The following is a 26,281-nucleotide window of genomic DNA, read 5'->3' as shown; positions in this document are numbered from 1 at the left end:
GCATAGAGGAACCGTATGATTCCAGTACCTATATAATGCACATTTGTCAGAGACATTTTTGCTTACGGCCACACCACCCTGAAGAAGCCTGACCTCGTCTGATCTCGGACGCCAAGCAGGGTTGTACCTGGTTAGTACTTGGATGGGAGACAGCTTGGGAGTACCAGGTGCTGTAAGCTTTTTCTCTTCTCTCTACCACCTGCATGTGTTTTGTTGCAACGTCTGATCACCCTGTGACACGTGAAGAAGTTGGTCATCTTCAGCTGCTGCTGCTTTGTTGATAGACACGAGGTGATCTGAGAGTCTCAGTTTCAGCTGAAGAGAATAATCACATCAAGGAGGAAGATGAGCCCACTACAAGTCAGCCTTTTTCGGCAATTATCTGGTTACACAGAGGAAGTGTATGATTCCAGTACCTATATAATGCACATTTGTCACCGATATTGTTGCTTACGGCCACACCACCCTGAATAAGCCCGACCTCGTCTGATCTCGGAAGCCAAGCAGGGTTGGGCCTGGTTAGTACTTTAATGGGAGACTGCTTGGGAATACCAGGTGCTGTAAGCGTTTTCTCTTCTCTCTACAACCTGCATGTCTTTTGTTGCAACGTCTGATCACCCTGTGACACATGAGGAAGTTGGTCATCTTCAGCTGTTGCTGCTTTGTTGGAAGACACGAAGTGATCTGAGAGTCTCAGTTTCAGCTGAAGAGAATAATCACGTCAGGGAAGAAGATGTGCCCACTACACATCAGCCTTTCTCAGCAATTATCTGGTTACATAGAGGAACCGTATGATTCCTGTACTTATATAATGCACATTTGTCACAGACATTGTTGCTTACGGCCACACCACCCTGAATATGCCTGACCTCGTCTGATCTCGGAAGCCAAGCAGAGTTGGGCCTGGTTAGTACTTGGGTGGGAGACCGCTTGAAAATACCAGGTGCTGTAAGCTTTTTCTCTTCTCTCTACCACCTGCATGTCTTTTTTTGCAACGTCTGATCACCCTGTGACACATGAGGAAGTTGGTCATCTTCAGCTGCTGCTGCTTTGTTGGCAGACACAGAGTGATCTGAGAGTCTCAGTTTCAGCTGCAGAGAATAATCACATCAGGGAAGAATATGTGCCCACTACAAGTCAGCCTTTCTCGGCAATTATCTGGTTTCATAGAGGAAGTGTATGATTCCAGTACCTATATAATGCACATTTTTCACAGAAATTGTTCCTTACGGCCACACCACCCTGAATAAGCCTGACCTCGTCTGATCTCGGAAGCTGAGGAGGGTTGGGCCTGGTTAGTACTTTAATGGGAGACTGCTTGGGAATACCAGGTGCTGTAAGCGTTTTCTCTTCTCTCTACAACCTACATGTCTTTTGTTGCAACGTCTGATCACCCTGTGACACATGAGGTATTTGGTCATCTTCAGCTGCGGCTGCTTTGTTGGCAAACACGAAGTGATCTGAGAGTCTCAGTTTCAGCTGAAGAGAATGATCACGTCAGGGAACAAGATGTGCCCACTACACATCAGCCTTTCTCTGCAATTATCTGGTTGCATAGAGGAACCGTATGATTCCAGTACCTGTTGCTGCTTTGTTGGAAGACACGAAGTGATCTGAGAGTCTCAGTTTCAGCTGAAGAGAATAATCACGTCAGGGAAGAAGATGTGCCCACTACACATCAGCCTTTCTCAGCAATTATCTGGTTACATAGAGGAACCGTATGATTCCTGTACTTATATAATGCACATTTGTCACAGACATTGTTGCTTACGGCCACACCACCCTGAATATGCCTGACCTCGTCTGATCTCGGAAGCCAAGCAGAGTTGGGCCTGGTTAGTACTTGGGTGGGAGACCGCTTGAAAATACCAGGTGCTGTAAGCTTTTTCTCTTCTCTCTACCACCTGCATGTCTTTTTTTGCAACGTCTGATCACCCTGTGACACATGAGGAAGTTGGTCATCTTCAGCTGCTGCTGCTTTGTTGGCAGACACAGAGTGATCTGAGAGTCTCAGTTTCAGCTGCAGAGAATAATCACATCAGGGAAGAATATGTGCCCACTACAAGTCAGCCTTTCTCGGCAATTATCTGGTTTCATAAAGGAAGTGTATGATTCCAGTACCTATATAATGCACATTTTTCACAGAAATTGTTCCTTACGGCCACACCACCCTGAATAAGCCTGACCTCGTCTGATCTCGGAAGCCGAGGAGGGTTGGGCCTGGTTAGTACTTTAATGGGAGACTGCTTGGGAATACCAGGTGCTGTAAGCGTTTTCTCTTCTCTCTACAACCTACATGTCTTTTGTTGCAACGTCTGATCACCCTGTGACACATGAGGTATTTGGTCATCTTCAGCTGCGGCTGCTTTGTTGGCAAACACGAAGTGATCTGAGAGTCTCAGTTTCAGCTGAAGAGAATGATCACGTCAGGGAACAAGATGTGCCCACTACACATCAGCCTTTCTCTGCAATTATCTGGTTGCATAGAGGAACCGTATGATTCCAGTACCTATATAATGCACATTTTTCAGAGATATTGTTGCTTACGGCCACACCACCCTGAACATCCCCTTCCTCGTCTGATCTCGGAAGCCAAGCACAGTTGGGCCTGGTTTGTACTTGGATGGAAGACCTCTTGGGAATACCAGGCGCTTTAAGCTTTTTCTCTTCTCTCAACCACCTGCATGTCTTTTGTTGCAATGTCTGATCACCCTGTGACACATGAGGAAGTTGGTCATCTTCAGCTGCTGCTGCTTTGTTGGCAGACACGAAGTGATCTGAGAGTCTCATTTTCAGCTGGAGAGAATTATCACGTCAGGGAACAAGATATGCCCGCTACATATCAGCCTTTCTCTGCAAATATCTGGTTACATAGAGGAACCATATGATTTGATTACCTATATAATGCGCATTTGTCACAGAGATTGTTGCTTACGGCCAAACCACCCTGAATATGTCCAACCTCGTCTGATCTCGGAAGCCAAGGAGGGTTGGGCCTGGTTAGTACTTTGATGGGAGACCGCTTGGGAATACCAGGTGCTGTAAGCTTTTTTTCTTCTCTCTACCACCTGCATGTCTTTTGTTGCAACGTCTGATCACCCTGTGACACATGAGGAAGGTGGTCATCTTCAGCTGCTGCTGCTTTGTTGGCAGACACAAAGTGATCTGAGAGTCTCAGTTTCAGCTGAAGAGAATGATCACATCAGAGAAGATGATATGCCCGCTACACATCAGCCTTTCTCGGCAATTATCTGGTTGCATAGAGGAACCGTATGATTCCAGTACCTATATAATGCACATTTGTCAGAGACATTGTTGCTTACGGCCACACAACCCTGAACATGCCCGACCTCGTCTGATCTCGGAAGCCAAGCACAGTTGGGCCTGGTTTGTACTTGGATGGAAGACCTCTTGGGAATACGAGGTGCTGTAAGCTTTTTCTCTTCTCTCTACCACCTGCATGTCTTTTGTTGCAACGTCTGATCACCCTGTGAAACATGTGGAAGTTGGTCATCTTCAGCTTCTGCTGCTTTGTTGGCAGACACAAAGTGATCTGAGAGTCTCAGTTTCAGCTCGAGAGAATAATCACGTCAGGGAAGAAGATGTGCCCACTACTTATCAGCTTTTCTCGGCAATTATCTGGTTACATAGAGGAACTGTATGATTCCAGTACCTTTATAATGCACATTTGTCACAGTTATGGTTGCTTACCGCCACACCACCCTGAATATGCCCGACCACGTCTGATCTCGGAAGCCAAGCAGGTTTGGGCCTGGTTTGTACTTGGATGGTAGACTCTCTGGGAATGCCAGGTGCTGTAAGCTTTTTCTCTTCTATCTACCACCTGCATGTCTTTTGTTGCAACGTCTGATCACCCTGTGACACATGAGGAAGTTGGTCATCTTCAGCTGCTGCTGCTTTGTTGGCAGACACAAAGTGATCTGAGAGTCTCAGTTTCAGCTGCAGAGAATAATCACGTCAGGGAAGAAGATGTGCCCACTACACATCAGCCTTTCTCGGAAATGATCTGGTTGCATAGAGGAACCGTATGATTCCAGTACCTATATAATGCACATTTGTCAGAGACATTGTTGCTTACGGCCACACCACCCTGAACATGCTCAACCTCGTCTGATCTCGGAAGCCAAGGAGGTTTGGGCCTGGTTAGTACTTGGATAGGAGACCTCTTGGGAATACCAGGTGTGGTAAGCTTTTTCTCTTCTCTCTACCACCTGCATGTCTTTTGTTGCAACGTCTGATCACCCTATGACACATGAGGAAGTTGGTCATCTTCAGCAGCTGCTGCTGCTTTGTTGGCAGACACGAAGTGATCTGAGAGTCTCAGTTTCAGCTGCAGAGAATGATCACATCAGGGAAGAAGATATGCCCATAACAAGTGAGCCTTTCTCGGAAATTATCTGGTTACATAGAGGAAGTGTATGATTCCAGTACTTATATAATGCACATTTGTCACAGTTATTGTTGCTTACGGCCACACCACCCTGAATATACCCGACCTCGTCTGATCTCGGAAGCCAAGCACGTTTGAGCCTGGTTAGTACTTGGATGGTAGACTGCTTGGGAATACCAGGTGCTGTAAGCGTTTTCTCTTCTCTCTACAACCTGCATGTCTTTTGTTGCAACGTCTGATCACCCTGTGACACATGAGGAAGTTGGTGATCTTCAGCTGCTGCTGCTTTGTTGGCAGACACCAAGTGATCTGAGAGTCTCAGTTTCAGCTGCAGAGAATAATCACATCAGGGAAGAAGATGTGCCCATAACAAGTCAGCCTTTCTCTGCAATTATCTGGTTACATAGAGGAAGTGTATGATTCCAGTACCTATATAATGCACATTTGTCACAGAAATTGTTCCTTACGATCACACCACCCTGAATATGCCCGACCTCGTCTGATCTCGGAAGCCAAGGAGGGTTGGGCCTGGTTAGTACTTTAATGGGAGACTGCTTGGGAATACCAGGTGCTGTAAGCGTTTTCTCTTCTCTCAACAACCTGCATGTCTTTTGTTGCAACGTCTGATCACCCTGTGACACATGAGGAAGTTGGTCATCTTCAGCTGCTGCTGCTTTGTTGGCAGACACGAAGTGATCTGAGAGTCTCAGTTTCAGCTGAAGAGAATAATCACGTCAGGGAAGAAGATGTGCCCACTACACATCAGCCTTTCTCAGCAATTATCTGGTTACATAGAGGAACCGTATGATTCCTGTACTTATATAATGCACATTTGTCACAGACATTGTTGCTTACGGCCACACCACCCTCAATATGCCTGACCTCGTCTGATCTCGGAAGCCAAGAAGAGTTGGGCCTGGTTAGTACTTTGGTGGGAGACCGCTTGAAAATACCAGGTGCTGTAAGCTTTTTCTCTTCTCTCTACCACCTGCATGTCTTTTTTTGCAACGTCTGATCACCCTGTGACACATGAGAAAGTTGGTCATCTTCAGCTGCTGCTGCTTTGTTGGCAGACACAAAGTGATCTGAGAGTCTCAGTTTCAGCTCGAGAGAATAATCACGTCAGGGAAGAAGATGTGCCCACTACTTATCAGCTTTTCTCGGCAATTATCTGGTTACATAGAGGAACTGTATGATTCCAGTACCTTTATAATGCACATTTGTCACAGTTATGGTTGCTTACCGCCACACCACCCTGAATATGCCCGACCACGTCTGATCTCGGAAGCCAAGCAGGTTTGGGCCTGGTTTGTACTTGGATGGTAGACTCTCTGGGAATGCCAGGTGCTGTAAGCTTTTTCTCTTCTATCTACCACCTGCATGTCTTTTGTTGCAACGTCTGATCACCCTGTGACACATGAGGAAGTTGGTCATCTTCAGCTGCTGCTGCTTTGTTGGCAGACACAAAGTGATCTGAGAGTCTCAGTTTCAGCTGCAGAGAATAATCACGTCAGGGAAGAAGATGTGCCCACTACACATCAGCCTTTCTCGGAAATGATCTGGTTGCATAGAGGAACCGTATGATTCCAGTACCTATATAATGCACATTTGTCAGAGACATTGTTGCTTACGGCCACACCACCCTGAACATGCTCGACCTCGTCTGATCTCGGAAGCCAAGGAGGTTTGGGCCTGGTTAGTACTTGGATAGGAGACCTCTTGGGAATACCAGGTGTGGTAAGCTTTTTCTCTTCTCTCTACCACCTGCATGTCTTTTGTTGCAACGTCTGATCACCCTATGACACATGAGGAAGTTGGTCATCTTCAGCAGCTGCTGCTGCTTTGTTGGCAGACACGAAGTGATCTGAGAGTCTCAGTTTCAGCTGCAGAGAATGATCACATCAGGGAAGAAGATATGCCCATAACAAGTGAGCCTTTCTCGGAAATTATCTGGTTACATAGAGGAAGTGTATGATTCCAGTACTTATATAATGCACATTTGTCACAGTTATTGTTGCTTACGGCCACACCACCCTGAATATACCCGACCTCGTCTGATCTCGGAAGCCAAGCACGTTTGAGCCTGGTTAGTACTTGGATGGTAGACTGCTTGGGAATACCAGGTGCTGTAAGCGTTTTCTCTTCTCTCTACAACCTGCATGTCTTTTGTTGCAACGTCTGATCACCCTGTGACACATGAGGAAGTTGGTCATCTTCAGCTGCTGCTGCTTTGTTGGCAGACACCAAGTGATCTGAGAGTCTCAGTTTCAGCTGCAGAGAATAATCACATCAGGGAAGAAGATGTGCCCATAACAAGTCAGCCTTTCTCTGCAATTATCTGGTTACATAGAGGAAGTGTATGATTCCAGTACCTATATAATGCACATTTGTCACAGAAATTGTTCCTTACGATCACACCACCCTGAATATGCCCGACCTCGTCTGATCTCGGAAGCCAAGGAGGGTTGGGCCTGGTTAGTACTTTAATGGGAGACTGCTTGGGAATACCAGGTGCTGTAAGCGTTTTCTCTTCTCTCAACAACCTGCATGTCTTTTGTTGCAACGTCTGATCACCCTGTGACACATGAGGAAGTTGGTCATCTTCAGCTGCTGCTGCTTTGTTGGCAGACACGAAGTGATCTGAGAGTCTCAGTTTCAGCTGAAGAGAATAATCACGTCAGGGAAGAAGATGTGCCCACTACACATCAGCCTTTCTCAGCAATTATCTGGTTACATAGAGGAACCGTATGATTCCTGTACTTATATAATGCACATTTGTCACAGACATTGTTGCTTACGGCCACACCACCCTCAATATGCCTGACCTCGTCTGATCTCGGAAGCCAAGAAGAGTTGGGCCTGGTTAGTACTTTGGTGGGAGACCGCTTGAAAATACCAGGTGCTGTAAGCTTTTTCTCTTCTCTCTACCACCTGCATGTCTTTTTTTGCAACGTCTGATCACCCTGTGACACATGAGGAAGTTGGTCATCTTCAGCTGCTGCTGCTTTGTTGGCAGACACAGAGTGATCTGAGAGTCTCAGTTTCAGTTGCAGAGAATAATCACATCAGGGAAGAATATGTGCCCACTACAACTCAGCCTTTCTCGGCAATTATCTGGTTTCATAGAGGAAGTGTATGATTCCAGTACCTATATAATGCACATGTGTCACAGAAATTGTTCCTTACGGCCACACCACCCTGAATAAGCCTGACCTCGTCTGATCTCGGAAGCCAAGGAGGGTTGGGCCTGGTTAGTACTTGAATGGGAGACTGCTTGGGAATACCAGGTGCTGTAAGCGTTTTCTCTTCTCTCTACAACCTGCATGTCTTTTGTTGCAACGTCTGATCACCCTGTGACACATGAGGAAGTTGGCCATCTTCAGCTGCTGCTGCTTTGTTGGAAGACACGAAGTGATCTGAGAGTCTCAGTTTCAGCTGAAGAGAATAATCACGTCAGGGAAGAAGATGTGCCCACTACACATCAGCCTTTCTCTGCAATTATCTGGTTACATAGAGGAACCGTATGATTCCTGTACCTATATAATGCACATTTGTCACAGACATTGTTACTTACGGCCACACCACCCTGAATTTGCCTGACCTCGTCTGATCTCGGAAGCCAAGCAGTGTTGGGCCTGGTTAGTACTTGGGTGGGAGACCTTTTGGGAATACCAGGTGCTGTAAGGTTTTTCTCTTCTCTCTACCACCTGCATGTGTTTTGTTGCAACGTCTGATCACCCTGTGACACATGAGGTATTTGGTCATCTTCAGCTGCGGCTGCTTTGTTGGCAAACACGAAGTGATCTGAGAGTCTCAGTTTCAGCTGAAGAGAATGATCACGTCAGGGAACAAGATGTGCCCACTACACATCAGCCTTTCTCTGCAATTATCTGGTTGCATAGAGGAACCGTATGATTCCAGTACCTATATAATGCACATTTTTCAGAGATATTGTTGCTTACGGCCACACCACCCTGAACATGCCCGCCCTCGTCTGATCTCGGAAGCCAAGCACAGTTGGGCCTGGTTTGTACTTGGATGGAAGACCTTTTGGGAATACCAGGTGCTTTAAGCTTTTTCTCTTCTCTCAACCACCTGCATGTCTTTTGTTGCAATGTCTGATCACCCTGTGACACATGAGGAAGTTGGTCATCTTCAGCTGCTGCTGCTTTGTTGGCAGACACGAAGTGATCTGAGAGTCTCATTTTCAGCTGGAGAGAATTATCACGTCAGGGAAAAAGATATGCCCGCTACATATCAGCCTTTCTCTGCAATTATCTGGTTACATAGAGGAACCATATGATTTGATTGCCTATATAATGCGCATTTGTCACAGAGATTGTTGCTTACGGCCAAACCACCCTGAATATGTCCAACCTCGTCTGATCTCGGAAGCCAAGGAGGGTTGGGCCTGGTTAGTACTTTGATGGGAGACCGCTTGGGAATACCAGGTGCTGTAAGCTTTTTTTCTTCTCTCTACCACCTGCATGTCTTTTGTTGCAACGTCTGATCACCCTGTGACACATGAGGAAGGTGGTCATCTTCAGCTGCTGCTGCTTTGTTGGCAGACACGAAGTGATCTGAGAGTCTCAGTTTCAGCTGAAGAGAATGATCACATCAGAGAAGATGATATGCCCGCTACACATCAGCCTTTCTCGGCAATTATCTGGTTGCATAGAGGAACCATATGATTCCAGTACCTATATAATGCACATTTGTCAGAGACATTGTTGCTTACGGCCACACAACCCTGAACATGCCCGACCTCGTCTGATCTCGGAAGCCAAGCACAGTTGGGCCTGGTTTGGACTTGGATGGAAGACCTCTTGGGAATACGAGGTGCTGTAAGCTTTTTCTCTTCTCTCTACCACCTGCATGTCTTTTGTTGCAACGTCTGATCACCCTGTGACACATGAGGAAGTTGGTCATCTTCAGCTTCTGCTGCTTTGTTGGCAGACACAAAGTGATCTGAGAGTCTCAGTTTCAGCTCGAGAGAATAATCACGTCAGGGAAGAAGATGTGCCCACTACTTATCAGCTTTTCTTGGCAATTATCTGGTTACATAGAGGAACTGTATGATTCCAATATCTTTATAATGCACATTTGTCACAGTTATGGTTGCTTACCGCCACACCACCCTGAATATGCCTGACCACGTCTGATCTCGGAAGCCAAGCAGGTTTGGGCCTGGTTAGTACTTGGATGATAGACTCTCTGGGAATACCAGGTGCTGTAAGCTTTTTCTCTTCTCTCTACCACCTGCATGTCTTTTGTTGCAACGTCTGATCACCCTGTGACACATGAGGAAGTTGGTCATCTTCAGCTGCTGCTGCTTTGTTGGCAGACACAAAGTGATCTGAGAGTCTCAGTTTCAGCTGCAGAGAATAATCACGTCAGGGAAGAAGATGTGCCCACTACACATCAGCCTTTCTCGGAAATGATCTGGTTGCATAGAGGAACCGTATGATTCCAGTACCTATATAATGCACATTAGTCAGAGACATTGTTGCTTACGGCCACACCACCCTGAACATGCTCGACCTCGTCTGATCTCGGAAGCCAAGGAGGTTTGGGCCTGGTTAGTACTTGGATGGAAGACCTCTTGGGAATGCCAGGTATGGTAAGCTTTTTCTCTTCTCTCTACCACCTGCATGTCTTTTGTTGCAACGTCTGATCACCCTGTGACACATGAGGAAGTTGGTCATCTTCAGCAGCTGCTGCTTTGTTGATAGACACGAGGTGATCTGAGAGTCTCAGTTTCAGTTGCAGAGAATGACCACATCAGAGAAGATGATATGCCCGCTACACATCAGCCTTTCTCGGCAATTATCTGGTTGCATAGAGGAACCGTATGATTCCAGTACCTATATAATGCACATTTGTCAGAGACATTGTTGCTTACGGCCACACCACCCTGAACATGCCTGACCTCGTCTGATCTCGGAAGCCAAGCAGTGTTGGGCCTGGTTAGTACTTGGATGGGAGATCTCTTGGGAATACCAGGTGCTGTAAGCTTCTTCTCTTCTCTCGACCACCTGCATGTCTTTTGTTGCAACGTCTGATCATCCTGTGACACATGAGGAAGTTGGTCATCTTCAGCAGCTGCTGCTTCTTTGTTGGCAGACACGAAGTGATCTGAGAGTCTCAGTTTCAGCTGCAGAGAATAATCACATCAGGGAGGAAGATGTGCCCACTACAAGTCAGCCTTTCTCGGCAATTATCTGGTTACATAGAGGAAGTGTATGATTCCAGTACTTAGCAGCCACCACCCCAAGGCCCCTAAGGGACCCCGCCCCACACCGCAAGACAGCCCCACCTGCAAGCCCCCAAAACTGCCCTCCAAGCCCGACACACAGTCCCCCCCAGCAATCACCAACCCAGTCCCCACGACCCGAGAGACCACCAGACGCCCGAAGCCACACAGCCCCCCCCCAGCACACACCCAACCGCCCAGAGCGACGGGACAGCAACCCACCACCACCACTATGTGATAAAGCTAATCAGCGGGGACCAGAGAGAATGAAATTCAGCCAATTGATGTTTGAAAGAGGCAGACATTGTTTCCATGCTAATGTAATCTAAAAGAACATTTCTAAACTGGTTAATACACAGATTGTTCTTCGCTTTCCAGTTCATGAGAATAGTTTTCTTTGCGATACATAACACTGTGATGACCATGTGTGCTGAGTTCATTTCCATGTTGATGTTGTCTAAGTCACCCAGTATGCACAGTGTGGGGCATGCAGGAATGCTACACTTTAGCCATGTTGATAGGTCCGTACAGACTTCAAACCAGACCTTCTGGACAGGCGCACAAAACCACAAAGCGTGTGCATAATCATCAGGTGTGTTATCTGTGCAATGTGAGTAGATGTTTGAGCGTGTTAGACCCATCCTTAACATCCTTTGTCCTGTATAGTGTGTTCTATGAAGAATTTTGTATTGTATGAGCTGTAAATTAGGATTTCGAGTCATTCTGAAGGTGTTCAAACATATTTGTGGCCAGAAGCTATGACTAGAACTGATGGATAAATCTGCCTCCCATTTTTAGGATGGTAAAGACATTGTGTCATCTATCTTAGACAATAATTTATGTATTTTTGATAGTAGTTTTGGGATGCAGATGCTTAGAAATTCTGCTACTCTAATCGGGAGTTGTAAGCCAATAGTTTACAGTATATATCAAAATGGTTTAAACCTAGCCCAATAGATGAACCATGGATGAATATAGAACAAGCATTGTGTGATAATCTGGAAATCTCTGACCTGCCACTTATTAGTCAAAACGTAAAAAAATCACAAATGTTTTAAAAGCATTAACATCAGCACCTCTCTGACAGCCTGGTGGGAATTTCTAAAAATAACAAAGTCTTCACTTGTCCCGTGTAAGCTTACACCCATCTGGAACAATCCTGACATCCTGCAAAACAAAAAAATGCTAAACTTTACTCTGTGGAAGATCAAAGGAATCAAACATCTGGAACATATAATCCAAAATGGAAATTTTATTTCATTTGATGAGCTCATATCACAACATGAGATAGGCAGCAATAAATTCCTAGAATATCAACAACTTAAGTCTATAATAAGAAAGAAATATATCCTCCACCAACCAGACTTACAACTCCCGATTAGGGTAGCAGAATTTCTAAGCATCTGCACCCCAAAACTACTATCAAAAATATATAAAGTATTGTGAGGGAGAAAGTGGGCAACCCGGTCTTGTACCTCTCTGCAGACTGAAGCTTGGAGAAGTTTGATCATTTGTCCTGACACTTGCATTTGGGGAGCTATATAATATCCTTATCCAGTTGATGAAGTGTGACCCAAACCCGAACTGGTAGAACTGGGAGCACGGCCCTCTGGGCAGCCTACATACCCAAAGAGCCCCGCCCACCAGATGCCACTCAGTGCAACCACCTAGTGTGTATGTGTGTGTTTGATAAGTAGTGATGTCTAAGGTGTAATTAAAAAAGGGGTGGGGAACTGCAGAGTGCAGCCAAGGGGACCGCCTACGTGGCCCCATCCACTACACCCCACAGAACACACACGCCCCCAAAACCCTTCATGTGTGAGTGTGTGCTGTGTACAGGAGCCAAAAGGGAGAGGGGTATGGGGATATACACCGGGAGAGCTAGTCTCCCCCAGAGAGGGCAGCCAGGGACTGGCTGCAATAGGCACCCGCTACCTCGGACCCAACACATCAGGACATCAAGAGGGCCTGATGTCCACCAGGCTCGGGGCTTGCAGCGACCATATTCCGGGAGCTACTGTACCCCCAGAAAGTACCCACCCCGTCCAACCCCACTCAACCAACCCCATCCCACCCCGGAGGACCTCTACAAAAAAACAAACAAACAACAACAAACAAACCACCCGGTCACACCAGACGCAGCAGCCCGGGCCTGAGACCCACCATCACCCAGGCCCCCCCCTCAACAGGGGAAAAGCACCCCCCCCCACCGCACGCCCCAACACCCTAAAGAAAACAACCACCTGCGGATACCCTGGAGGTCCCAGAGCAACAAGCCTGGCACCAGGACCTGCACCAACCCACCCATACTGTGGCATGTCCAGGGCAACCCAGCCCCCCCGGGCGCAAGGCAGCGCCCAGCCACCAGGGCCCAGGCCCAGCACCACCACCCATGCCAGAGCGGCCCAGCCACCCGGTACAGAGCCAGCAGCCACCACCCCAAGGCCCCTAAGGGACCCCGCCCCACACAGCAAGACAGCCCCACCCGCAAGCCCCCAAAACTGCCCTCCAAGCCCGACATACAGTCCCCCCCAGCAATGACCAACCCGGTCCCCACGACCCGTGAGACCACCAGACGCCCAAAGCCACACAGCCCCCCCCCAGCACACACCCAACCGCCCAGAGCGACGGGACAGCAACCCACCACCACCACTATGTGATAAAGCTAATCAGCGGGGACCAGAGAGAATGAAATTCAGCCAATTGATGTTTTGAGGAGGCAGACATTGTTTCCATGCTAATATAATCTAAAACAACATTTCTAAACTGCTTAATACACAGACTGTTTTTCGCTTTCCAGTTCATGAGAATAGTTTTCTTTGCGATACATAACACTGCGAGGACCATGCAAACAAGCAGAGAAAAAACAAACACACAAACAAACAAAAACAAGCACAAGTAGTGGCAATCGCATACAACACAACTGTGCATATAGATGACCTGAGGCGACATGGTAATACATCAACTGCTACTGGACTAATGAATGTGTATTGTGTGTGTGTGTGTGTGTGAGAACATGCAACACCCATGGCACAGGACCTACATGATAACCGTTCTTACTTATGAGTGTATAAGTGTACACGGCCACAATCCACAGCCCCCCCAAGCAATCAGAAACAGGCAGAGAGGCCCACAAGACCCAGGCCACCAGCAGCCCCCACGGAGCACAGAACCCAGGATGCCCACCGCAGGGACAACCACGCATCCACCCAGAAGACAGCAGTGGAAGCCCCCGGACAGAGCCCCCATAAGCATAGGGCAGAGGCGCCCGGGAGCCAGGGGCAACAGCCCACCGACCCCACCAGGCCCCAGCCGCCCAGACATGGGCCGTGCACCGGACCCGGCCCCAGGAGCCCGAGCGCCCCAAAACCCCCCGGCAGAGGCCCCACCCAATACCCGGGAGGGCCAAGCGCCCCAGACAGCCACGCAGTGGGTCAGCGCCTGCCCCAGTGCCCCTGGCCAAGAGCCCTGGCAGTCAGGACGTGCCCACAGGTGGGTGAAGTCGCGAGGAGTGGGGAGAGGCAACGCCGCCCCCCCATTGGGAGAAGCACAGGCAGGCCAGGCGACAGCAAGTCCCAGACCCAGGCCCAATCATCACCACACACACTTTCACGTCCCATACATCCACACGTCATCCCTCCCTTGACTCCGCTGGGGTCTAGCACAGTGGGCACACCATGGGGCCAGCAGCCCCCCAGCCACCACAGACCCTGAACCAGCAGAATAATTAATTCCTCCTGGCCACTCCTTCCCGAGCAGCAACCAGGAAGCAGGGGTGTGAGAAGACCCCTCCCCTCACCCTTCTGGCTCTTCAATATTTTCTAATAGTGAGCGATTAAAATTGAGGGGCAGCCAACCTTGTAGAACTGGGAGGGCGGCCCTCTGGGCAGCCTACATACCCAAAGAGCCCCGTCCACCAGATGCCACTCAGTGCAACCACCCCCCAAGACGTAATGTGTGTGTGTGTGTGTGTTTGATAAGTAGTGATGTCTAAGGTGTAATTAAAACAGGGGCGGGGAACTGCAGAGTGCAGCCAAGGGGACCACCTACGTGGCCCCATCCACTACACCCCACAGAACACACACGCCCCCCAAAACCCTTCATGTGTGAGTGTGTGCTGTGTACAGGAGCCAAAAGGGAGAGGGTATGGGGATATACACCGGGAGAGCTACTCTCCCCCGGAGAGGGCAGCCAGGGACTGGCAGCAATAGGCACCCCCGCTACCTGGGACCCAGCACAGGGCAGGAGGGCCTGATGTCCACCAGGCTCGGGGCCTGCAGCGACCATATTCCGGGAGCTACTCTACCCCCAGAAGGTACCCACCCCGCCCCACCCCACTCAACCCAACCCCACCCCGGAGGACCTCTACAAACAAACACACAAACAACAACAAACAAACCACCCGGTCACACCAGACGCAGCAGCCCGGGCCTGAGACCCACCATCACCCTGGCCCCCCCCCATCAGGGGAAAAGCAACCCCCCCACCGCACGCCCCAACACCCTAAAGAAAACAACCACCTGCGGACACCCTGGAGGTCCCAGAGCAACAAGCCTGGCACCAGGACCTGCACTAACCCACCCATACTGTGGCATGTCCAGGGCAACCCAGCCCCCCCGGGCGCAAGGCAGCGCCCAGCCACCAGGGCCCAGGCCCAGCACCACCACCCACGCCAGAGCGGCCCAGCCACCCGGTACAGAGCCAGCAGCCACCACCCCAAGGCCCCTAAGGGACCCCGCCCCACACAGCAAGACAGCCCCACCCGCAAGCCCCCAAAACTGCCCTCCAAGCCCGACACACAGTCCCCCCCAGCAATGACCAACCCGGTCCCCACGACCCGAGAGACCACCAGACGCCCGAAGCCACACAGTTAATCAGCGGGGACCAGAGAGAATGAAATTCAGCCAATTGATGTTTTAAGGAGGCAGACATTGTTTCCATGCTAATATAATCTAAAAGAACATTTCTAAACAGGTTAATACACAGATTATTCTTCACTTTCCAGTTCATGAGAATAGTTTTCTTTGCGATACATAACACTGTGAGGACCATGTGTGCTGAGTTAATTTCCATGTTGATGTTGTCTAAGTCACCCAGCATGCAGGAATGCTACACTTTAGCCACGTTGATAGGTCCGTACACACTTCAAACCAGAACTTCTGGACAGGCGCACAAAACCACAAAGCGTGTGCATAATCATCAGGTGTGTTATCTGTGCAATGTGAGCAGATGTTAGAGTGTGTTAGACCCATCCTGAACATCCTTTGTCCTGTATAGTGTGTTCTATGAAGAATTTTGTATTGTATGAGCTGTAAATTAGGATTTCGAGTCATTCTAAAGGTGTTCAAACATATTTGTGGCCAGAAGCTGTGTGGTTCATCTATTGGGCTAGGTTTAAACCATTTTGATATATACTGTAACCTATTGGCTAAGGAATAGCGCTGAAAATGAGGTAAATCTAATCAACCACTTTCCTTGGTTTTCTGTAGCGTTTTTAAACTAATACGTGGTGGTTTGTTTTTCCACAGAAATTTGGAGATGCATTAATCTAGTGACTTAAACCAAGTAGCAGATGGTTTTATGGGGATCATTGAGAACAAATAGTTAACTTTTGGTAGTATCATCATTTTAATGGTTGTAACTCTCCCCATAAGTGATATAGGTAAGGACTTCCAACGAGAGAGATCGTCCTCTACTGTCTTTAATAATTGCACATAATTTAGCTTTGTTAGCTCTGAGAGCCTGGAGGAAATGTTTATGCCTAAATATCTAATATTTCCTGACTGTAAAGTGATCGCAGGTATATTCTGGACCCTACAGTTAATGGGCAGAACTGTGGTCTTAGACCAATTGATAGAGTAGTCAGAAAGTGCTGAGAATTTATTTATGAGTGTGATCGTGTGAGTGAGAGATGTCTGTGAGTTGTGGAGGAAAAGTAATACATCATCAGCATAAAGACTTATTTTATGCTCAATATTTTGGGGTTGGATGCCTTTAATATTTCTATCTTGTCTGTTAGCAGCTGCAAAAGGTTCGATGAAAATAGCAAAAAGTGATGGAGAAAGTGGGCAACCCTGTCTTGTACCTCTCTGCAGACTGAAGCTTGGAGAAGTTTGATCATTTGTCCTGACACTTGCATTTGGGGAGCTATATAATATCCTTATCCAGTTGATGAAGTGTGACCCAAACCCGAATTTTTTTAATGCTGCGAATAAAAATTTCCAGTTCACTCGATCAAATGCTTTTTCTGCATCTAGAGAGACTATTGTGGTTTCCAGGTTGTCGATGGTAGAATAGTCTATGAGATTAATTAGCCTGCGAGTGTTAGTGGATGATCGTCTACCCTTTATGAAACCTGTCTGGTCAGGATGTATTATAAGTGGAGTTATTTTTTCTATTCTTTTGGCGAGGACTTTACAAATTATTTTGAGGCCTGCATTTATTAGAGATATTGGGCGGTAGCTGGATGGAAGTATGGGGTCTTTTCCTGGTTTCTGTAGCAGGATAATGTTAGCAGAGTTCATGTGTGGGGATAATCTGCCATTCTGCTTAACTTGTAATACCATTTTGTGAAATGCAGTGCCAAAACAGTCCACAATTCTTTGTAGAACTCTGCTGGAAAACCATCTGGTGGCCACCCGGGGCTTTGTTACTAGGCATATGTTGAAGGGCTTCATGGAGTTCTCCTATTGAGAGAGGTGAATCCAGAGCCATTGCCTGTTCGGTTTGTAATTTTGGAAGGTTGATATTACTAAGAAACTGATCTATGTTACTGTCTGATGGATCATTTTGTGATGAATATAAGGTTTTATAGAAGTCCCTAAAAGCATTGTTGATTTCATGGGTGACATTTCTTTTTCAGTCTTTAACAGAAGTGATTGTTGTTTTCTCTTTATTTCTCTTTAGAAAATGGATTTTGGTGTCTGAAATATCCCTCATCAAGGAACTGCTAACTATGAATTCCTTCACTTAAACCAAGTTAAAACTGCTTTGTCCTTCATATTTATCCACGTCTACGCTGGTTTCAATGATAAACTTCTTTATATTACCTTATATGAGAAAGAACCACACTTGTTCTTCTAGAATCCGAAATTCGCTTTCTTTCAAGGAGATAGTGAAGATTTCAGATATTGCCATAAAATGAATTGCTTCACTCAAACCAAGTTAAAACTGCTTTGTCCTTCATATTTGTCAATGTTTAAGATGGTTTCAAACATAAATTTCTTTTTATAATCTTGTATGAGAAAAAAACACATGTTTGAGCAATACACTCCTTATGAGGAGTAATGCACGTTTCAGGATTTTGCTGTAAAATGAAATCCTTCACTTCAACCAAGTTAAAACTGCTTTGTCCTTCTTATTTATCCATGTCTAAGCTGGTTTCGAGTATAAACTTCTTTATATTACCTTATATGAGAAAGAACCACACTTGTTCTTCTAGAATCCGAAATTCGCTTTCTTTCAAGGAGATAGTGAAGATTTCAGATATTGCCATAAAATGAATTGCTTCACTCAAACCAAGTTAAAACTGCTTTGTCCTTCATATTTGTCAATGTTTAAGATGGTTTCAAACATAAATTTCTTTTTATAATCTTGTATGAGAAAAAAACAAAACATGTTTGAGCAATACACTCCTTATGAGGAGTAATGCACGTTTCAGGATTTTGCTGTAAAATGAAATCCTTCACTTCAACCAAGTTAAAACTGCTTTGTCCTTCTTATTTATCCATGTCTAAGCTGGTTTCAAGTATAAACTTCTTTATATTACCTTATATGAAAAAGAACCACACGTTCTTCTGGAATCCGAAATTCGCTTTCTTTTAAGGAGATAGTCAAGATTTCAGATATTGCCATAAAATGAATTGCTTCATTCAAACCAAGTTAAAACTGCTTTGTCCTTCATATTTGTCCATGTTTAAGCTGGTTTCAAACATAAACTTCTTTGTATAACCTTGTATGAGAAAGAACCACACTTATGGTTGAGCAATACGCTCTTTATGAGGATTTAGCTGTAAAATGAATTCCTTCACTTTTTTCCCTTGTTCTGTTCAGCATTATGGCAGCAGAATTGTGAATACCTTTTATGCCAAACTGATTTGCTTTGCCAAGGGAAGTTTTATAAATGTAAAGCTCCCCTTGATGCCCATTTATTTATTTCTTGTTATATATAACATGTAATGGAACTGAACCGGACCGGGGGAAAAGGAAAGAAGAGGAAACAGAACAAAAAAAGAAACAAAAACCAGACAACCAGCTGCTACACCTGTAAAAAAACAAAACAGACAATAATCCATGGTCTCTGTTGCGAATCCAGCCTTTGCGCCACCAGGAGCACCTGAAAGCAGACAAGCAGAGAACAAACAACAACAAGCACAAGTAGTGGCAATCGCATACAACACAACTGTGGATATAGATGACCTGAGGCGACATGGTAATACATCAACTGCTACTGGACTAATGAATGTGTGTTGTGTGTGTGTGTGGGGGGGGAACATGCAACACCCATGGCACAGGACCTACATGATAACCGTGCTTAGTTATGAGTGCCACAATCCACAGCCCCCCCCAAGCAATCAGAAGCAGGCAGAGAGGCCCACAAGACCCAGGCCACCAGCAGCCCCCACGGAGCACAGAACCCAGGATGCCCACCGCAGGGACAACCACGCATCCACCCAGTAGACAGCAGTGGAAGCCCCCGGACAGAGCCCCCATAAGCATAGGGCAGAGGCCCCCCGGGAGCCAGGGACAACAGCCCACCGACCCCACCAGGCCACGGACCCGGGCCCCAGGAACCCAAAACGCCCCAAAACCCCCCGGCAGAGGCCCCACCCAATACCCGGGAGGGCCAAGCACCACAGACAGCCACGCAGTGGGTCAAGCGCCTGCCCCAGCTTCCCTGGCCAAGTTACTGGGAGTCACGACGTGCCCACAGGTGGGTGAAGTTGCGAGCAGTGGGGAGAGGCAACGCCGCCCCCCTATTGGGAGAAGCACAGGCAGGCTAGGCGATGGCAAGTCCCAGACCCAGGCCCAATCATCACCACACACACTTTGACGTCCCATACATCCACACATCCACACGTCCTCCCTCCCTTGACTCCGCTGGGGTGTAGCGCAGCGGGCACACAGCGTGCTGTGTACAGGAGCCAAAAGGGAGAGGGGTATGGGGATATACACCGGGGGACTGGCTGCAATATGCACCCCCACTACCTGGGACCCAACACAGGGCAGGAGGGCCTGATGTCCACCAGGCTCGGGGCCTGCAGCGACTGTATCCCCAGAAGGTACGCACCCAACCCCACCCCACTCAACCCAACCCCACCCCACTCCGGAGGACCTCTACAAACAAACAAACAAACAACAACAAACAAACCACCCGGTCACACCAGACGCAGCAGCCCGGGCCTGAGATCCACCATCACCCAGGCCACCCCCCCAACAGGGGAAAAGCACAACGCCCACCGCACGCCCCAACACCCTAAAGAAAACAACCACCTGCGGACACCCTGGAGGTCCCAGAGCAACAAGCCTGGCACCAGGACCTGCACCAACCCACCCATACTCCATGAAGCCCTTCAACATATGCCTAGTAACAAAGCCCCGGGTGGCCACCAGATGGTTTTCCAGCAGAGTTCTACAAAGAATTTTGGACTGTTTTGGCACCTGCATTTCACAAAATGGTATTACAAGTTAAGCAGAATGGCAGATTATCCCCACACATGAACTCTGCTAACATTATCCTGCTACAGAAACTAGGAAAAGACCCCATACTTCCATCCAGCTACCGCCCAATAACTCTAATAAATGCAGACCTCAAAATAATTTGTAAAGCCCTCGCCAAAAGAATAGAAAAAATAACTGCACTTATAATACATCCTGACTAGACAGGTTTCATAAAGGGTAGACACTCATCCACTAACACTCACAGGCTAATTAATCTCATAGACGATTCTACCATCGACAACCTGGAAACCACAATAGTCTCTCTAGATGCAGAAAAAGCATTTGATCGAGTGAACTGGAAATTTTTATTCGCAGCATTAAAAAAATTCGGGTTTGGGTCACACTTCATCAACTGGATAAGGATATTATATAGCTCCTCAAATGCAAGTGTCGGGACAAATGATCAAACTTCTCCAAGCTTCAGTCTGCAGAGAGGTACAAGACAGGGTTGCCCACTTTCTCCATCACTTTTTGCTATTTTCATCGAACCTTTAGCAGCTGCTAACAGACAAGATAGAAATATTAAAGGCATCCAACCCCAAAATAATTGAGCATAAAATAAGTCTTTATGCTGATGATGTATTACTTTTCCTCCACAACTCACAGACGTCTCTCACTCACACGATCACACTCATAAATAAATTCTCAGCACTTTCTGACTACTCTATCAATTGGTCTAAGACCACAGTTCTGCCCATTAACTGTAGGGTCCAGAATATACATGCGATCACTTTACAGTCAGGAAATATTAGATATTTAGGCATAAACATTTCCTCCAGGCTCTCAGAGCTAACAAAGCTAAATTATGTGCAATTATTAAAGACAGTAGAGGACGATCTCTCTTGTTGGAAGTTCTTAGCTATATCACTTATGGGGAGAGTTACAACCATTAAAATGATGATACTACCAAAAGTTAACTATTTGTTCTCAATGATCCCCATAAAACCACCTGCTACTTGGTTTAAGTCACTAGATTCATGCATCTCCAAATTTCTGTGGAAAAACAAACCACCACGTATTAGTTTAAAAACGCTACAGAAAACCAAGGAAAGTGGTGGATTAGATTTACCTCATTTTCAGCGCTATTCCTTAGCCAATAGGTTACAGTATATATCAAAATGGTTTAAACCTAGCCCAATAGATGAACCATGGATAAATATAGAACAAGCATTGTGTGATAATCTGGAAATCTCTGACCTGCCACTTATTAGTCAAAACGTAAAAAAATCACAAATGTTTTAAAAGCATTAACATCAGCACCTCTCTGACAGCCTGGTGGGAATTTCTAAAAATAACAAAGTCTTCACTTGTCCCGTGTAAGCTTACACCCATCTGGAACAATCCTGACATCCTGCAAAACAAAAAAATGCTAAACTTTACTCTGTGGAAGATCAAAGGAATCAAACATCTGGAACATATAATCCAAAATGGAAATTTTATTTCATTTGATGAGCTCATATCACAACATGAGATAGGCAGCAATAAATTCCTAGAATATCAACAACTTAAGTCTATAATAAGAAAGAAATATATCCTCCACCAACCAGACTTACAACTCCCGATTAGGGTAGCAGAATTTCTAAGCATCTGCACCCCAAAACTACTATCAAAAATATATAAAGTATTGTGAGGGAGAAAGTGGGCAACCCGGTCTTGTACCTCTCTGCAGACTGAAGCTTGGAGAAGTTTGATCATTTGTCCTGACACTTGCATTTGGGGAGCTATATAATATCCTTATCCAGTTGATGAAGTGTGACCCAAACCCGAACTGGTAGAACTGGGAGCACGGCCCTCTGGGCAGCCTACATACCCAAAGAGCCCCGCCCACCAGATGCAACTCAGTGCAACCACCCCGCAAGACCTAATGTGTATGTGTGTGTTTGATAAGTAGTGATGTCTAAGGTGTAATTAAAACAGGGGTGGGGAACTGCAGAGTGCAGCCAAGGGGACCGCCTACGTGGCCCCATCCACTACACCCCACAGAACACACACGCCCCCAAAACCCTTCATGTGTGAGTGTGTGCTGTGTACAGGAGCCAAAAGGGAGAGGGGTATGGGGATATACACTGGGACAGCTAGTCTCCCCCAGAGAGGGCAGCCAGGGACTGGCTGCAATAGGCACCCGCTACCTCGGACCCAACACTGGCACCAGGACCTGCACCAACCCACCCATACTGTGGCATGTCCAGGGCAACCCAGCCACCAGGGCCCAGGCCCAGCACCACCACCCACGCCAGAGCGGCCCAGCCACCCGGTACAGAGCCAGCAGCCACCACCCCAAGGCCCCTAAGGGACCCCGCCCCACACAGCAAGACAGCCCCACCCGCAAGCCCCCAAAACTGCCCTCCAAGCCCGACACACAGTCCCCCCCAGCAATGACCAACCCGGTCCCCACGACCCGAGAGACCACCAGATGCCCAAAGCCACACAGCCCCCCCCCAGCACACACCCAACCGCCCAGAGCGACGGGACAGCAACCCACCACCACCACTATGTGATAAAGCTAATCAGCGGGGACCAGAGAGAATGAAATTCAGCCAATTGATGTTTTGAGGAGGCAGACATTGTTTCCATGCTAATATGATCTAAAATAACATTTCTAAACTGCTTAATACACAGACTGTTTTTCGCTTTCCAGTTCATGAGAATAGTTTTCTTTGCGATACATAACACTGCGAGGACCATGCAAACAAGCAGAGAAAAAACAAACACACAAACAAACAAAAACAAGCACAAGTAGTGGCAATCGCATACATCACAACTGTGCATATAGATGACCTGAGGCGACATGGTAATACATCAACTGCTACTGGACTAATGAATGTGTATTGTGTGTGTGTGTGTGAGAACATGCAACACCCATGGCACAGGACCTACATGATAACCGTTCTTACTTATGAGTGTATAAGTGTACACGGCCACAATCCACAGCCCCCCCAAGCAATCAGAAACAGGCAGAGAGGCCCACAAGACCCAGGCCACCAGCAGCCCCCACGGAGCACAGAACCCAGGATGCCCACCGCAGGGACAACCACGCATCCACCCAGAAGACAGCAGTGGAAGCCCCCGGACAGAGCCCCCATAAGCATAGGGCAGAGGCGCCCGGGAGCCAGGGGCAACAGCCCACCGACACCACCAGGCCCCAGCCGCCCAGACATGGGCCGTGCACCGGACCCGGCCCCAGGAGCCCGAGCGCCCCAAAACCCCCCGGCAGAGGCCCCACCCAATACCCGGGAGGGCCAAGCGCCCCAGACAGCCACGCAGTGGGTCAGCGCCTGTCCCAGTGCCCCTGGCCAAGAGCCCTGGCAGTCAAGACGTGCCCACAGGTGGGTGAAGTCGCGAGGAGTGGGGAGAGGCAACGCCGCCCCCCCATTGGGAGAAGCACAGGCAGGCCAGGCGACAGCAAGTCCCAGACCCAGGCCCAATCATCACCACACACACTTTCACGTCCCATACATCCACACATCCACACGTCATCCCTCCCTTGACTCCGCTGGGGTCTAGCACAGTGGGCACACCATGGGGCCAGCAGCCCCCCAGCCACCACAGACCCTGAACCAGCAGAATAATTAATTCCTCCTGGCCACTCCTTCCCGAGCAGCAACCAGGAAGCAGGGGTGTGAGAAGACCCCTCCCCTCACCCTTCTGGCTCTTCAATATTTTCTAATAGTGAGCGATTAAAATTGAGGGGCAGCCAACCTTGTAGAACTGGGAGCGCGGCCCTCTGGGCAGCCTACATACCCAAAGAGCCCCGTCCACCAGATGCCACTCAGTGCAACCACCCCCCAAGACCTAATGTGTGTGTGTGTGTGTGTTTGATAAGTAGTGATGTCTAAGGTGTAATTAAAACAGGGGCGGGGAACTGCAGAGTGCAGCCAAGGGGACCACCTACGTGGCCCCATCCAATACACCCCACAGAACACACACGCCCCCAAAACTCTTCATGTGTGAGTGTGTGCTGTGTACAGGAGCCAAAAGGGAGAGGGGTATGGGGATATACACTGGGAGAGCTAGTCTCCCCCAGAGAGGGCAGCCAGGGACTGGCTGCAATAGGCACCCGCTACCTCGGACCCAACACTGGCACCAGGACCTGCACCAACCCACCCATACTGTGGCATGTCCAGGGCAACCCAGCCACCAGGGCCCAGGCCCAGCACCACCACCCACGCCAGAGCGGCCCAGCCACCCGGTACAGAGCCAGCAGCCACCACCCCAAGGCCCCTAAGGGACCCCGCCCCACACAGCAAGACAGCCCCACCCGCAAGCCCCCAAAACTGCCCTCCAAGCCCGACACACAGTCCCCCCCAGCAATGACCAACCCGGTCCCCACGACCCGAGAGACCACCAGATGCCCAAAGCCACACAGCCCCCCCCCAGCACACACCCAACCGCCCAGAGCGACGGGACAGCAACCCACCACCACCACTATGTGATAAAGCTAATCAGCGGGGACCAGAGAGAATGAAATTCAGCCAATTGATGTTTTGAGGAGGCAGACATTGTTTCCATGCTAATATGATCTAAAATAACATTTCTAAACTGCTTAATACACAGACTGTTTTTCGCTTTCCAGTTCATGAGAATAGTTTTCTTTGCGATACATAACACTGCGAGGACCATGCAAACAAGCAGAGAAAAAACAAACACACAAACAAACAAAAACAAGCACAAGTAGTGGCAATCGCATACATCACAACTGTGCATATAGATGACCTGAGGCGACATGGTAATACATCAACTGCTACTGGACTAATGAATGTGTATTGTGTGTGTGTGTGTGAGAACATGCAACACCCATGGCACAGGACCTACATGATAACCGTTCTTACTTATGAGTGTATAAGTGTACACGGCCACAATCCACAGCCCCCCCAAGCAATCAGAAACAGGCAGAGAGGCCCACAAGACCCAGGCCACCAGCAGCCCCCACGGAGCACAGAACCCAGGATGCCCACCGCAGGGACAACCACGCATCCACCCAGAAGACAGCAGTGGAAGCCCCCGGACAGAGCCCCCATAAGCATAGGGCAGAGGCGCCCGGGAGCCAGGGGCAACAGCCCACCGACACCACCAGGCCCCAGCCGCCCAGACATGGGCCGTGCACCGGACCCGGCCCCAGGAGCCCGAGCGCCCCAAAACCCCCCGGCAGAGGCCCCACCCAATACCCGGGAGGGCCAAGCGCCCCAGACAGCCACGCAGTGGGTCAGCGCCTGTCCCAGTGCCCCTGGCCAAGAGCCCTGGCAGTCAAGACGTGCCCACAGGTGGGTGAAGTCGCGAGGAGTGGGGAGAGGCAACGCCGCCCCCCCATTGGGAGAAGCACAGGCAGGCCAGGCGACAGCAAGTCCCAGACCCAGGCCCAATCATCACCACACACACTTTCACGTCCCATACATCCACACATCCACACGTCATCCCTCCCTTGACTCCGCTGGGGTCTAGCACAGTGGGCACACCATGGGGCCAGCAGCCCCCCAGCCACCACAGACCCTGAACCAGCAGAATAATTAATTCCTCCTGGCCACTCCTTCCCGAGCAGCAACCAGGAAGCAGGGGTGTGAGAAGACCCCTCCCCTCACCCTTCTGGCTCTTCAATATTTTCTAATAGTGAGCGATTAAAATTGAGGGGCAGCCAACCTTGTAGAACTGGGAGCGCGGCCCTCTGGGCAGCCTACATACCCAAAGAGCCCCGTCCACCAGATGCCACTCAGTTCAACCACCCCCCAAGACCTAATGTGTGTGTGTGTGTGTGTTTGATAAGTAGTGATGTCTAAGGTGTAATTAAAACAGGGGTGGGGAACTGCAGAGTGCAGCCAAGGGGACCGCCTACGTGGCCCCATCCACTACACCCCACAGAACACACACGCCCCCAAAACCCTTCATGTGTGAGTGTGTGCTGT

At 48.4% G+C, this 26,281-nt stretch overlaps 26 pseudogenes; all 26 read left to right on the top strand.

The window, feature by feature from the left end:
- The first annotated feature begins 60 nt into the window (after window positions 1-60).
- LOC140287282 (5S ribosomal RNA) lies at window positions 61-179 on the top strand (annotated as a pseudogene).
- Window positions 180-448: 269 nt separating this feature from the next.
- LOC140287183 (5S ribosomal RNA) lies at window positions 449-567 on the top strand (annotated as a pseudogene).
- A 269-nt stretch (window positions 568-836) lies between these two features.
- LOC140287312 (5S ribosomal RNA) lies at window positions 837-955 on the top strand (annotated as a pseudogene).
- Window positions 956-1,224: 269 nt separating this feature from the next.
- LOC140287264 (5S ribosomal RNA) lies at window positions 1,225-1,343 on the top strand (annotated as a pseudogene).
- A 422-nt stretch (window positions 1,344-1,765) lies between these two features.
- Window positions 1,766-1,884, top strand: LOC140287311 (5S ribosomal RNA; annotated as a pseudogene).
- Window positions 1,885-2,153: 269 nt separating this feature from the next.
- Window positions 2,154-2,272, top strand: LOC140287290 (5S ribosomal RNA; annotated as a pseudogene).
- A 657-nt stretch (window positions 2,273-2,929) lies between these two features.
- Window positions 2,930-3,048, top strand: LOC140287328 (5S ribosomal RNA; annotated as a pseudogene).
- A 269-nt stretch (window positions 3,049-3,317) lies between these two features.
- Window positions 3,318-3,436, top strand: LOC140287263 (5S ribosomal RNA; annotated as a pseudogene).
- A 269-nt stretch (window positions 3,437-3,705) lies between these two features.
- On the top strand, window positions 3,706-3,824 carry LOC140287234 (5S ribosomal RNA; annotated as a pseudogene).
- Window positions 3,825-4,093: 269 nt separating this feature from the next.
- Window positions 4,094-4,212, top strand: LOC140287300 (5S ribosomal RNA; annotated as a pseudogene).
- Window positions 4,213-4,484: 272 nt separating this feature from the next.
- Window positions 4,485-4,603, top strand: LOC140287214 (5S ribosomal RNA; annotated as a pseudogene).
- Window positions 4,604-4,872: 269 nt separating this feature from the next.
- Window positions 4,873-4,991, top strand: LOC140287230 (5S ribosomal RNA; annotated as a pseudogene).
- Window positions 4,992-5,260: 269 nt separating this feature from the next.
- On the top strand, window positions 5,261-5,379 carry LOC140287189 (5S ribosomal RNA; annotated as a pseudogene).
- Window positions 5,380-5,648: 269 nt separating this feature from the next.
- Window positions 5,649-5,767, top strand: LOC140287233 (5S ribosomal RNA; annotated as a pseudogene).
- A 269-nt stretch (window positions 5,768-6,036) lies between these two features.
- Window positions 6,037-6,155, top strand: LOC140287245 (5S ribosomal RNA; annotated as a pseudogene).
- A 272-nt stretch (window positions 6,156-6,427) lies between these two features.
- Window positions 6,428-6,546, top strand: LOC140287213 (5S ribosomal RNA; annotated as a pseudogene).
- Window positions 6,547-6,815: 269 nt separating this feature from the next.
- LOC140287229 (5S ribosomal RNA) lies at window positions 6,816-6,934 on the top strand (annotated as a pseudogene).
- A 269-nt stretch (window positions 6,935-7,203) lies between these two features.
- On the top strand, window positions 7,204-7,322 carry LOC140287188 (5S ribosomal RNA; annotated as a pseudogene).
- A 269-nt stretch (window positions 7,323-7,591) lies between these two features.
- Window positions 7,592-7,710, top strand: LOC140287227 (5S ribosomal RNA; annotated as a pseudogene).
- Window positions 7,711-7,979: 269 nt separating this feature from the next.
- LOC140287319 (5S ribosomal RNA) lies at window positions 7,980-8,098 on the top strand (annotated as a pseudogene).
- A 269-nt stretch (window positions 8,099-8,367) lies between these two features.
- Window positions 8,368-8,486, top strand: LOC140287280 (5S ribosomal RNA; annotated as a pseudogene).
- A 269-nt stretch (window positions 8,487-8,755) lies between these two features.
- LOC140287327 (5S ribosomal RNA) lies at window positions 8,756-8,874 on the top strand (annotated as a pseudogene).
- A 269-nt stretch (window positions 8,875-9,143) lies between these two features.
- On the top strand, window positions 9,144-9,262 carry LOC140287309 (5S ribosomal RNA; annotated as a pseudogene).
- Window positions 9,263-9,531: 269 nt separating this feature from the next.
- LOC140287277 (5S ribosomal RNA) lies at window positions 9,532-9,650 on the top strand (annotated as a pseudogene).
- Window positions 9,651-9,919: 269 nt separating this feature from the next.
- On the top strand, window positions 9,920-10,038 carry LOC140287283 (5S ribosomal RNA; annotated as a pseudogene).
- A 269-nt stretch (window positions 10,039-10,307) lies between these two features.
- LOC140287219 (5S ribosomal RNA) lies at window positions 10,308-10,426 on the top strand (annotated as a pseudogene).
- The last annotated feature ends 15,855 nt before the right edge of the window (window positions 10,427-26,281 follow it).

This window comes from Leuresthes tenuis, unplaced genomic scaffold (genome assembly GCF_036924035.1).
Source record: "Leuresthes tenuis unplaced genomic scaffold, fLeuTen1.0.hap1 SCAF_122, whole genome shotgun sequence".
In the NCBI taxonomy this organism is placed as follows: Eukaryota; Metazoa; Chordata; class Actinopteri; order Atheriniformes; family Atherinopsidae; genus Leuresthes; species Leuresthes tenuis.
The sequence above is the reverse complement of the archived record's forward strand: the minus strand, read 5'-3'. Positions and strand labels throughout refer to the sequence as shown.